The sequence below is a fragment of the Zootoca vivipara genome, chromosome 8, assembly GCF_963506605.1.
Source record: "Zootoca vivipara chromosome 8, rZooViv1.1, whole genome shotgun sequence".
Lineage (NCBI taxonomy): Eukaryota > Metazoa > Chordata > Lepidosauria > Squamata > Lacertidae > Zootoca > Zootoca vivipara.
In genome coordinates this window covers 13,596,383-13,609,497 of record NC_083283.1, presented here as the reverse complement: position 1 = coordinate 13,609,497, position 13,115 = coordinate 13,596,383, and the positions used below count along the sequence as shown (strand labels likewise).

The following is a 13,115-nucleotide window of genomic DNA, read 5'->3' as shown; positions in this document are numbered from 1 at the left end:
TGGGCCTTAGAAAGCATTGCTAATAACAAGGCCAGTGGAAGTGATGATATTCCAGCTGAACTATTTAAAATTTTAAAAGATGATGCTGTTAAGGTGCTACACCCAATATGCCAGCAAGTTTGGAAAACTCAGCAATGGCCAGAGGATTGGAGAAGATCAGTCTACATCCCAATTCCAAAGAAGGGCAGTGCCAAAGAATGCTCCAACTACCGCACAATTGCGCTCATTTCACACGCTAGCAAGGTTATGCTTAAAATTCTACAAGGCAGGCTTAGGCAGTATGTGGACCGAGAACTCCCAGAAGTGCAAGCTGGATTTCGAAAGGGCAGAGGAACCAGAGACCAAATAGCAAACATGCGCTGGATTATGGAGAAAGCTAGAGAGTTCCAGAAAAACGTCTACTTCTGCTTCATTGACTATGCCAAAGCCTTTGACTGTGTCGACCACAGCAAACTATGGCAAGTTCTTAAAGAAATGGGAGTGCCTGATCACCTCATCTGTCTCCTGAGAAATCTCTATGTGGGACAAGAAGCTACAGTTAGAACTGGATATGGAACAACTGATTGGTTCAAAATTGGGAAAGGAGTACGACAAGGTTGTATATTGTCTCCCTGCTTATTTAACTTATATGCAGAATTCATCATGCGAAAGGCTGGACTAGATGAATCCCAAGCCGGAATTAAGATTGCCGGAAGAAATATCAACAACCTCAGATATGCAGATGACACAACCTTGATGGCAGAAAGCGAGGAGGAATTAAAGAACCTTTTAATGAGGGTGAAAGAGGAGAGCGCAAAATATGGTCTGAAGCTCAACATCAAAAAAACCAAGATCATGGCCACTGGTCCCATCACCTCCTGGCAAATAGAAGGGGAAGAAATGGAGGCAGTGAGAGATTTTACTTTCTTGGGCTCCTTGATCACTGCAGATGGTGACAGCAGTCACGAAATTAAAAGACGCCTGCTTCTTGGGAGAAAAGCAATGACAAACCTAGACAGCATCTTAAAAAGCAGAGACATCACTTTGCCGACAAAGGTCCGTATAGTTAAAGCTATGGTTTTCCCAGTAGTGATGTATGGAAGTGAGAGCTGGACCATAAAGAAGGCTGATCGTCGAAGAATTGATGCTTTTGAATTATGGTGCTGGAGGAGACTCTTGAGAGTCCCATGGACTGCAAGAAGATCAAACCTATCCATTCTGAAGGAAATCAGCCCTGAGTGCTCCCTGGAAGGACAGATTGTGAAGCTGAGGCTCCAATACTTTGGCCACCTCATGAGAAGAGAAGAATCCTTGGAAAAGACCCTGATGTTGGGAAAGATTGAGGGCACTAGGAGAAGGGGACGACAGAGGACAAGATGGTTGGACAGTGTTCTCGAAGCTACGAACATGAGTTTGACCAAACTGCGGGAGGCAGTGCAAGACAGGAGTGCCTGGCGTGCTATGGTCCATGGGGTCACGAAGAGTCGGACACGACTAAACGACTAAACAACAAAACAACAACAGAGCTGTCTTACTCCCAAATGGCAACTAGTCATTTTGTTTTGGCGACTGTAACCTTAGTTTAAGGAGCCATTTGGCTCCTAGCTTATATATCTGAGTTTCTAACATTGTGGTCAGGCCTTCAGAATTTCAGTTGAATTTGCCTGTTCATTCAGGCCCCTTTTCATTCAGGCCTTGCTGAGTCTTACTTTTGCCACGGCCCCAGCCACCACTGGCATATGTCCCTCAAAATGTGGCCCAGAAGGGAATGTGGCCCTTAGTGCTGAAAAACATTCCCTACCTCTGGGATAAGGGTCTGTATTAAGCCCCTTTGTCTAAGGACTGAACCTGTTCCAACGGGTATGATTTAAACAAGTGTTCTTACACTTACGTGTACTTTCATAGAAGCATAGAGTTGGAAGAGACCACAAGGGCCATCCAGTCCAACCTCCTGCCAAGCAGGAAACACCATCAAAGCATTCTTGACATATGCCTGTCAAGCCTCTGCTTAAAGACCTCCAAAGAAGGAGACTCCACCACACTCCTTGGCAGCAAATTCCACTGTCGAACAGCTGTTACTGTCAGGAAGTTCTTCCTAATGTTTAGGTGGAATCTTCTTTCTTGTATTTTGAATCCATTGCCCCATGTCCGCTTCTCTGGAGCAGCAGAAAACAACCTTTCTCCCTCCTCTATATGACATCCTTTTATATATTTGAACATGGGTATCATATCACCCCTTAACCTTCTCTTCTCCAGGCTAAACATGCCCAGCTCCCTAAGCTGTTCCTCTTAAGGCATCGTTTCCAGACCTTTGACCATTTTGGTTACCTTCCTCTGGACACGTTCCAGCTTGTCAGTATCCTTCTTGAACTGTGGTGCCCGGAACTGGACACAGTACTCCAGGTGAGGTCTGACCAGAGCAGAATACAGTGGTACTATTACTTCCCTTGATCTAGATGCTATACTCCTATTGATGCAGCCCAGAATTGCATTGGCTTTTTTAGCTGCTACATCACACTGTTGACTCATGTCAAGTTTGTGGTCTACCAAGACTCCTAGATCCTTTTCACATGTACTGCTCTCAAGCCAGGTGTCTCCCATCCTGTATTTGTGCCTTTCAATTTTTTTGCCCAAGTGTAGTACTTTACATTTCTCCCTGTTAAAATTCATCTTGTTTGCTTTGGCCCAGTTGTCTAATCTGTTACGGTCATTTTGAAGTGTGATCCTGTCCTCTGGGGTATTAGCCACCCCTCCTAATTTGGTGTCGTCTGCAAACTTGATCAGGATGCTCTCAAGCCCATCATGCAAGCTTTCTGGCAATTAAGACAGATAGTGGGACATACAGTGGTACCTCGACTTACGAAGACAATCCGTTTCATGGCGCTCTTCGTAAGTCGAGGTGTTTGGATGTCGACGCGCCCGTTCTGCGCATGCGCGAAGCACGATGTGGCGCTTCTGCACAGGCGCAGAAAGCACGTGCGGGGCGCACGTGGTGAAAAGACTTCCGGGGTTGTCGACTTTGTAAGTCGAAACCTTTGGAAGTCGAAGCATTCGTATGTCGAGGTACCACTGTACCACAAGGAACAAAGATGTTTGGATATGCATCTGAAATAAGTACATCTGAAATAATGTGGGTGTAGCAAAGGGAGAAATGAGATTCTTATTGCTTTGTAAACAGCTGACAAATGTTGAAGTGTTATTACACACTCTCTTAAAGATGATACATTAAGTGAATGAAATTTTTAGATTTTTTTATGCTCTTAGTCTTACAGTTGACATTTTTCTCTTTTCATTAAGTGCTCTAAATAACATTAGATCTGAATACAAAGGTTCAGGGAGTTGGGCACCAAAATAATTTATTGCTCTTTAATGACAAGAGCTTTTAAAAAAAAGGCAAGTAAAATCAATGAACTCTCTTCTTATGAGCTTAGCATACAAGTTTAATGTTTGTTTTTTGTGTTCGTTATGTATTGTACAACTGTGTCACTAAGTTTGTAGTGAACTCAGGAAATCGTGTACCAGTTTTTCTTAAGACTAATCTACAGTGACAAGGAGCTGCAAACTTGATAATCAACTTCTGGTTAGAATTTCTGTCAGATTTAATTGCAAAAATGTGGGTGGTATATCTGCCGATCTCTGTTTGCGCCACAACCTGAAGTATGTGCAGCTTTAAGGCATGGGTAGGCAAACTAAGGCCCGGGGGCTGGATGCGGCCCAATCGCCTTCTAAATCCCGGACTGCAGACGGTCCGGGAATCAGCGTGTTTTTACGTGAGTAGAATGTGTCCTTTTATTTAAAATCTCTGGGTTATTTGTGGGGCATGGGAATTCGTTCACCTCCCCCCCAAAAAAAAATAGTCCGGCCCCCCACAAGGTCTGAGGGACAGTGGACCGGCCCCCTGCTGAAAAAGTTTGCTGACTCCTGCTTTAAGGAGTCAACATCGGCTGCATACACACCATATATTTCAAGCACATTTCCCCTCCTCTCCAAAAAGAATGTTCCTGGGAACTGTAGTTTGTTAAGGTTGTTGGGAAATGGAGCTTTGTAAAGGGTAAACTATGGTTCCCGTGATTATTCGGAGGGGGAATGCTTAATGAATAGTGTGCACATGGTCATTGCCTTACATAGGGGTGGATTTGAATGGGCCAGTCACTCTTAAGTACGTAGTAGAAGAGCTGTGAGCAACACCCTAAAGCAAGGGTGATCCTCTAAATGCTGTTGGACTCCAGGTTCCATCAGCCCCAGCCCAGCATGGCCAGTGGTCAGGAATGATGGGAGTTGTAGTCCAGCAATGTCTACAGGGCCCCAAGGTCCCTCCCTACCCCTTGCTGTGTAACACTGTAAAGGAAGTTAAGTGGTGAAATAGTGGCAGCAGAGTGGGAAATGGCAAAGGAGGAAACCGAGAGCGGTGTGGCTTTCCTTGCCATTTCAAAAAGCCCAAGGATTGAGAGAGATTTCGTTCTGTGAAATTTGCACGTGCATCAGAATAGCCCTATTGGACCGGACCAAAGACCCGGGTATTAACCAGATATCCAGGTGGGAAGCCCACCGAGAGCTACAGCCCTCTCCCTCTTGTGTCTCCTGCCAAGTGGAACTCAGATACGGCAGGTAATATAGGCATCGTGAGTCGTCGTGATCACTTGACGGCTCCTCACTTGGTGACTCACGAGCCACCTTGGATTCCTTTTTGAAGTACGGCTGGATATGATTTTCAAAGGCTGGTAAATCATCAGCTCATGACGCGGCACTGAATGTCTGGACCAGCTCCTTTAGGGAGCACCGTCTTTGATGTGAGAGGTTTGGCGAGAGTTCTGTTGAACGTTTACGGCTCACTTAGGCATACAGGTCACGCTGCAGCTGTCAAGTGATGTGTGTCCATCTATGCTAGCAGTGGGGCACCTGTGGCCCTACAGAATTTACTGGACTGCTGCTCCCACTATCCCTGACCTTTGGCCAATGCCATCTAAAAGGCCACAAATTCCTCGCTTCTGAGTGCACCTTTTCAGTTGTTATGGGCATCCATCTGTCTCGGGAGACGATGGAGTCTGCCTCTGAGGTGGAGTCCATAGCTGCCAAGTACCCTGTTTTCCCCGGGAAACCTCCGTTTTTAACCTTTTCCCGGTGGTCCCCCGTATCACTTCGTCTCCCGTTTTCGCCCATCTATGGGCACCAAAAATGGCCGCCGCCGACACCGGAAGTCGCGTCGACGCACTTCCGGTCACGCGTAGAAGCTACTTTTGAAGCCGGCGGTGGCCATTTTTTGTGGTGGAGTCCTGTTGCTACATTAGCAGCACCAAGGGTGCGAGCCTGGGCAGTGTGTATGGAGGCCCAGATGACAACAAAAACCCTTTCAGCCTCACTGATGTGGTCCAAAGGAAAGCAGAACAAGATAGTGGGCACCAGTGTGGCTGCAGGAGTTGCCAGAAGGAGGTGTGCAAGGTGCTATCCAACCGCTTTAGGGACTCCACTCTGGATTTGTGTAGGTTTTACTCCTTAGCCTTTTCTTCTCCTGAAGACATCCCGCAAGGCAGCGGAGGTTTAGAGTCAAGAGTTCTCCTCCTCCTAGATGGGCTGCCTTCCCATGTGGACGAACCCCACCTGCCCCTCACTTCCTTCTACAGCAAAAACCACCTTCTTGACTGTTGGTCTCATCAGCTCAATCCATCAGAGCCTGTCTATTCAGTAACCCACAGAAATATAAAAACTGACAATCTGGGGACATAGCGTATGTAACAGTTTGCTCATTGTTTCCCGGATGCTGTTGACACTGTATGCTTAGGCTGGCGTTTAGCGTCTCCCATATTTATTGATATATCTTAATTGTATCCCCCACCTCAAGGTGCCCTGACTGCTGTTGTATTCCACTCCCATTTCATCTCCATCACAAAATAAACCTGTGAGGTTCCTTAAGATGTGCATCACTGGCAGTCCCCATGCATCCTTGGGAAGATAGGAAGCTGTGTTATACCGAGTCATAATACTATTGGCCTCTGACCCCATTGTTTCTTGAGACGGGCAGGTGCCAACAACCATTGGCCCCAGGGGCGTCTTACCCAAAGAGGCTAGTGGTGTGGGGCGCCGGGGCACCAAGTTCAGGAGGGCGCCAGGGAAGAAGCAGAGGCTGGACGCTGCGCCTCCCGGCATCAGCCCACCGCCCTCGTCCGCCTCTGCCATGCTGCGCCAAAGCAGCACCGCACCCGGAGCCTCTGTCTGCCGTGGCCACCACAGCACAAAGCGGCCAGCTGAGCCGGGAGGCATCACATTCAGCCTTCGCCTCTTCCCTGCTGGAGGAGCCACCCTCTAGCCTCTGCCGGCCTCCTCCAGCCCCGCCAGCAGCACCATCCTCCCTAAAAAAAGGTGGACAACTCTGGGAAAATTGGGGGGCGCACCAGAAGGAGCTTCGCGCGATGGCACCAGATAATGCTTATTGGCCCGCCTGACGGGCAGCAGCTTTCAGGCATCATTTCTCTTCCAGCTCTTATCTGGAGATGCCCGGGATTGAACCTGGGACTTGCTGAGTACACAGCAAATGCTGCCGTACCACTGAGCTGCAGCCGTTCCCCAATAAAGGGAGCTTTATTTGGGAAAGCCAGGCCTTAATTTAATGAATTATAAATAAATATATCATTGGTACTTCTCCAAGTACCTTCTGGGTCATAATTAACTAGTGTGGCTTGTGTAAAAGCCACAGTAAAGGTAAAGGGACCCTTGACCATTAGGTCCAGTCGTGACTGACTCTGGGGTTGTGCGCTCATCTCGCATTATTGGCCGAGGGAGCCGCTGTACAGCTTCCAGGTCATGTGGCCAGCATGACAAAGCCGCTTCTGGCAAACCAGAGCAGCACATGGAAACGCCGTTTACCTTCCCGCTGTAGAGGTTCCTATTTATCTACTTGCATTTTGACGTGCTTTCGAACTGCTAGGTTGGCAGGAGCTGGGACCAAGCAACGGGAGCTCACTCCGACGCAGGGATTCGAACCGCTGACCTTCTGATCAGCAAGCCCTAGGCTCAGTGGTTTAACCCACTGCGCCACCTATTATTATTATTATTATTATTATTATTATTATTGATTATTAAAAAATGTATACCACCCTTCATCTGAAGATCACAGGGTGGTTTACATATACTTCTTGCACTACTGCAGGTAGCAGTTTTAACCAGCCTGTGGTTTTATTTCAAATGGGGTGGCTTCATCTCCAGGCTCTTGTTAATGCTCTCCAAAAACAAGAGCCCTGCTTCACAAAGTCAGGTAGAGCTTAGATCCTCCATTTGTCTTTTTTCCACAAATCGTTAAGCCAAGCAGCAGGCGGTGTGTGGTGCCTCATGCTAAAAAGCTGGCATCCTTCCTTGCCCATTATGCAGGCTGACTTTGAAACCTGGGAAGAGCAGCCCTCTCCTGTGGCAAAGGCTCTTTTTCTAACCGTGTTGTTGTCGGGAGAAGCAACAAAGCTGCCCTTCTCGGGCTTTGATGCCTTAACAGGATGCTTCCACCTGAGAGAGAGAGAGAGAGAACACTGATCTTCGCTGGCATCCCCTGCAAAGAGCTCTGGAATTAAATGTGGCAGCCACTCCCAAGCCATAAGGTGATTTTCTGGAGATTTGGCATACGGGCCCTTTATCCTTGCTGCCAGAACCGACTGGCGCCTTCAGGGCAGCTTGCAAGAGCCACCTTTTACCATCTTGATAAATGTTTGCCCTAATAAGATGTGAACTGCAATATCCCAAAGCTTGACACCTTGACATTCGTCTCCAGGCCTTGCAGGCAACATGTTTGTGGTGAGGAGGTTGGTTGCACATTCACTGACAGATTAGTGATGCCTTTGAAATGCACATCTCTGGAGGCCGTAAAGACCTTGGGCGCTGTTTATCCCTTCCTCTTGCCAGCAGGAGTCCAGCCAGGCCTGAAAGGATGCAGAGAGCAATGGGGAAATAAATCCCTTTGTTTTGCGGTGCTACTAAGGCAGGTTACTTGGCAGCTGTAGAGAAACGTATTTGTGTCTCCTTGTATGAACAGCCAACCTCCAAGATGTTGACGGACTCTGTAGGTGGCATGGCCAGTGGTCTCCATCACTGTCGGTTTCCAGGCACTGCTACCATCTGCAAGGGATTCCCACACGGCAGGGCTGAGGTTGGCGAGGCTTCATGTGACGTTTGCAGACATCTTTGTAGTGCAGAATTGGCCGGCCAACGGGTTCCTGAAGCCGGAAACGGATCCTGGGATATCTACAGCTTTATGCATTTCCACAAGAGTCTTACGAACACAGATTCCAGGGAATTGCTTCGCCCATCAGTGAAAAGCCTTTTGGGGATTTCCTTGGGAGCCCTCAACGCAAGAGAGAACTCTGTAGGTGGCCCAATTATTTTGAGCTCTCCGGGCTCCTCCAGGGAGGTAGCAAACATCTTGTTTCTTTAATATGCACAGTTAATTAATCCAAAACTGCTTCTGTGCAAAACTTTTTGACCAATTACAGTTCTCAATACATTTCCACAAAACTAAAAAAAAACCACAAGTAAAGCAATTACTGGACCGTCCTTAAAGAATTCTTCCTGGGAGTTGGGGGTTTCCTCAAGGACTTGTTCTCTCTTAAGCAGCCATATCTGTCTCGCTGATTAGTATGCTGAGGAAAACTACTTAAAACATCGTCTGATCATCATATTTGCTTAATTGGTTTTTGACAGCTAACTTCAAAGTAGTAGCTGACCATGCTGTGTTGTTAAAACCCTTAACTACCTTGCACAGTGGAAATAAATAAAACTACCTTCCAACTGTGCTAAACTCCAATGGACTGTCCTTGGAGGCAGCTCACTATAAAAGATACCGTGGTTCTCCGAAAATAAGACACAGTCTTATATTTATTTTTCCTCAAAAAACAACAACACTATGGCTTATTTTCAGGGGATGTCTTATATTTTCCCCTCTTCCTCTTCCTCCTCCTGCCGTGGCCGGCATTGCTTCTGCACCTATCACTATGTCTTATTTTCGGGGTATGGCTTATATTCCTTGAATGCTTAAAAATCCTGCTATGGCTTATTTTATGACTACGTCTTAAAATAAGGGGAAACAGGGTACTGGCAGATACTGTTTGATATGTTTTGGTAGCATCCTAAGAAAAAAAATATTTTTAGATCCCTATGATAAATGAAAGTAAAGAATACTACAAGAAGCAAATCACCATTTAGATCCAACACGTTAGGCTAAGAATTTGGTTTTATCAGAAAATGTCAAAATGATGGTACATTCATTGACTGCTGCTTGCAGATTCCTCAGTTACAAATTGGGAGGAGGGTGGGTGTCCAGAGTATGGGAAATGTTGGTTTTACTCATTTATATTTATTTAACAGGCTTTATATACCAGTTAACCATCAAAACATCTTAGTGGTTGATATAAAATCTACATTAAAAGTACCAACAAAACCAGATGTTTGAAACAACTTAGCCTACTAACAGAAATAATTGAAACCAAAACAAGTCACCCTGTTTCATTTTGGAAATAAAATCAGCAGATTTAAAAATACATACTATAAAATGACATATTTAAAATACCCGTCTGGGTAATAATAATAATATTAATAATTGTTTATTAATTATACCCCACCCATCCAACTGGGTTGACCCAGTCACTCTGTGCAGCTTCCAACATAATGTAAAAACACAAAAAGTTTTTATTGGGCAGCAAAAACAGGCAGTTTAGTTGCAGAAGGGTTGATTACTTGAAGGTAGGGAACAAACACTATGTGTCACTTGTAAAAGTTTGTCAGATTCAGGGCCATCTTGAGCATATCCGGCGCCGTGGTGCAAAGATCCCTCTGCCACCGCCCCTCCCCCCATGTTTCCCAGAGTTGTCAACCTTTTTAAGGGGGGGACGGACCCCAAAGTTGTTGACCTTTTTTCGGAAAGGTTCCCCAGAGTTGTTGACCTGAACTTGGGAATTCCACAAGATTTCACTACAGAGAGAGAGAGGGGGGGGGAAGCAGGAAGGAGAGGGCATTTAACCCACCAACGGAGAGGAGAGGAGGGTGATGGTTGGAAAGCTGAGCTGGGGCAGAAATAGTGTGGCTCCTCCCGCCCACGCATGCTTCCCTGATCCCCTTGAAGTGAGTGGGTGGGTGCGGCGGGACAGTAGCAGATTGTCCTCGTCCATGACTACACACACAGCGTATGGAGTGTGCACATGCAGCCCGCTGCATTTCGCAACGCTACTTAAAGGGAGAATTAAAGGACGGGTCTTTGGGGAGGGGAGAGCCAAACGCCTTGGGCAGACCCCATGAAATAATTCTTTCAGTCAGAGTTCAGCTTGGTCTCCAGAAAAGAGCATGGATTGAGTCACAGGGGCAGCAGCCAAAGCAGCTCTTTCTGCTCCTGGGTGAGGAGGAGAAGAGTCTTTGCAAATGCTTTGGAATTCCCTTCTGCCTGCCGGGAAGCCACGGCACTGAAAAGGGAGAGGCGGGGTCCTCGCTTGCTGGTGGAGAGCTTTGACAGGGAGCTGCTGGGCGAGGCTCCAGCTTCCCCGTCGAAACCGTTCCCACACGCCTCTTCGAGGCTCCCCTCTCGCGTTCCTGCCATGCACAAGAGGCTAGGGAGGCAAGCTGCACGCTCGGGCGTGCAAGGAAAGGGGAGGCTGCCGGCAAAGCCACGCAGCTCCCCCACTCGCTGGGGCGCCCCTGAGAGGGCAGCGCTGTGGTGCAACGCACCACTATGCTCTATGGGAAAGACACCTCTGGTCAGATTGATGCTTCTAATGTGAGATAACCATGTGTCCAGGCAGACATTTTCGGTAGGGGGCAAAGAGTAGAATTCCCTTCCCCCAGAGCTGTGTTTGACTCTCTCCTTGTTTCCTTTAAGACAAGCCCGAAATACGTTTCCTTTCCAATTGGCATTTGGCTGAGATAAGCTGGAGTGGCTGGTATTCTGTGCCAGAAATGAGGGCGATGGCTGCTTTTCTTATCAGCTTGACTTGTCTAGTTAATCGGCTAAATTATGTATAGAGTTTTAACTCTGTTTTTGTTGTTCTATTGCAGTCATTTTACTGTAAGCCAGTTTGGCAGGATCTATGATTCCGAAGAGCAGCATTAAAAACCACTTAAGTAAATAGACTTAACTAGCATAAAAGACATTTAACTAAATATGCTTATTTAACAGTGAGCAAGAGAGGGAGACAACCCCCTTTTCATTCATTTGATTTGAATATGTTAGAATAAAGGAATTCAGGACAACCTTACATCATGGTAGGAATTTTGTAAGGAAGATAATTTTAAGAATTTTAAGAATGGCAACAGGCGCAAAGTAGGTTTGTTTAACTTGATTTAAACAGGTAGGTAGCCGTGTTGGTCTGCCATAGTCGCAGTGGCGTAGCAAGGGGGGCGATAGGGGCGATCCGCCCTGGGTTCCACTCTGCAACTCCAAAGCCGAGCCCCTCCAGCCTCCCGGTAAAAAACCCGTGCGCCGCACAGCACCGAGCGGGCTTTTTACCTGGAGCCTCGGGAGTCGGGGGGCACTGACTGTCACCCCCCTCCAGCTCCAGGGTGGCACCCGCCCGCCGCACCAAGTGAGGCTTTCTACCTGGAGGCTGGACGCTCCATTTAGGCTCCGTTTTGAAGTCGGGGGCGTGATCCCCCTCTACGTTGTACGCATGCACAGCTTCGTTACGTAGCGACGCATGCGTCATTACATAGCGTCGTCCCACCCCCACCCCCCGGGCACGGCAATAGTGAGAAATGAATAAATTACCTCCTTGCATGTTAAAATAAAAATAAAAAATTCCTTCCAGTAGCACCTTAGAGACCAACTAAGTTTGTCATTGGTATGAGCTTTCGTGTGCATGGGTATCTGAAGAAGTGTGCATGGGCACAAAAGCTCATACCAATGACAAACTTAGTTGGTCTCTAAGGTGCTACTGGAAGGAATTTTTTTTTTTTACATGCAAGGAGGTAATTTATTCATTTCTCACTATGCTTGGGATTGTAGATTGGAGTAGATTTGGGGAAGACCCAGGGCATGCATGGGAAGCGGGGAGAGCAAAGATTCTCATGTGTAAGTTGAAATACTTATGCTGACATAATAACTAGTGGGCACTTCACTTGCATTTTTGTGTCCAAAAATGAGAAACGTTTCCAGCAAATAGCCAGTGTTTAAGCAATGAATGGTTGATCCTTTGTAATAAATGGTTGATCCTTGGTAATGAACGTTTTTAATGACACAGGGTTTGGGGGCCAGCTTTCCTTGGGGAGGAGTTTTGAACAAATCACTGTTTCTATATTGTATCCAAACTAGAATATATTTCTTTAGGTTACTGACACCCATTCCAACAAAAGTTGAGCTGGCAAATAATCGAGTTAATCCAGTTTATTAAATGTGTATGCACTTGCATAGGAACTAAATGTCAGTTTGCGTTTCTTGGTACGGAAAGTTATCGATCTGATGTGTATAGATCTTTCCTATTCTTATTAATTCAAGAGGGTTCTGGAAGTTTCTGGAAGCTTCTCTGTATGAAAGAAACAAGCAGAAGGTTCATGATGTTTGGGTTATTCCTTCAGATAAACTGAGTACAGCTGGTTTAGACTGGTTCTCATATATTTCTGTCAATGTCATGCTGACTATCAAAGTAGGGCCAGAAAGAGCCTGGGTTTCACTTTCTCTTTCTATCTATTTTCCTTCTGGTGTGGTGTCCTGTACAGTGGTGCCTCGCTAGACAAATTTAATTCGTTCCACTGGTCTTTTCTTATAACGAAAAATTCGTCTAGCGAATCCCATAGGAATGCATTGATTTTTTTTTTGATTTTTTTTTTTGCCCATAGGAACGCATTAATTGAATTTCAATGCATTCCTATGGGAAACCGCGATTCGCTAGACGAATTTTTTCATAAAACGAATTCGTCTAGCGAGGCAACCTCCGCTCGAAAAATCCTTTCGTTAAGCGGAAATTTCGTTAAGCAGGGCATTCGTTAAGCGAGGCACCACTGTACATAGCATGCTTAGTGTTAAGGTTTAGACTTATTATAAGTTATTGTAAGTTTAAGTCTGCTGCAACTGGATTTCTTATGGGCAGTGCCAATCCTGAATGTATTGCATTTGTGATCATGACGCTAATTTGCCTTCAAGTAGCAGTAAAGCTCAGCTGGATGAAATATCAATCACC

The 13,115-nt window shown here is 46.3% G+C and overlaps 1 protein-coding gene across 2 annotated transcripts in view; it reads left to right on the top strand.

The window, feature by feature from the left end:
* Positions 1-13,115, top strand: part of ZHX2 (zinc fingers and homeoboxes 2) — a 59,691-nt gene that overhangs the window by 35,494 nt on the left and 11,082 nt on the right. The window lies entirely within an intron of this gene.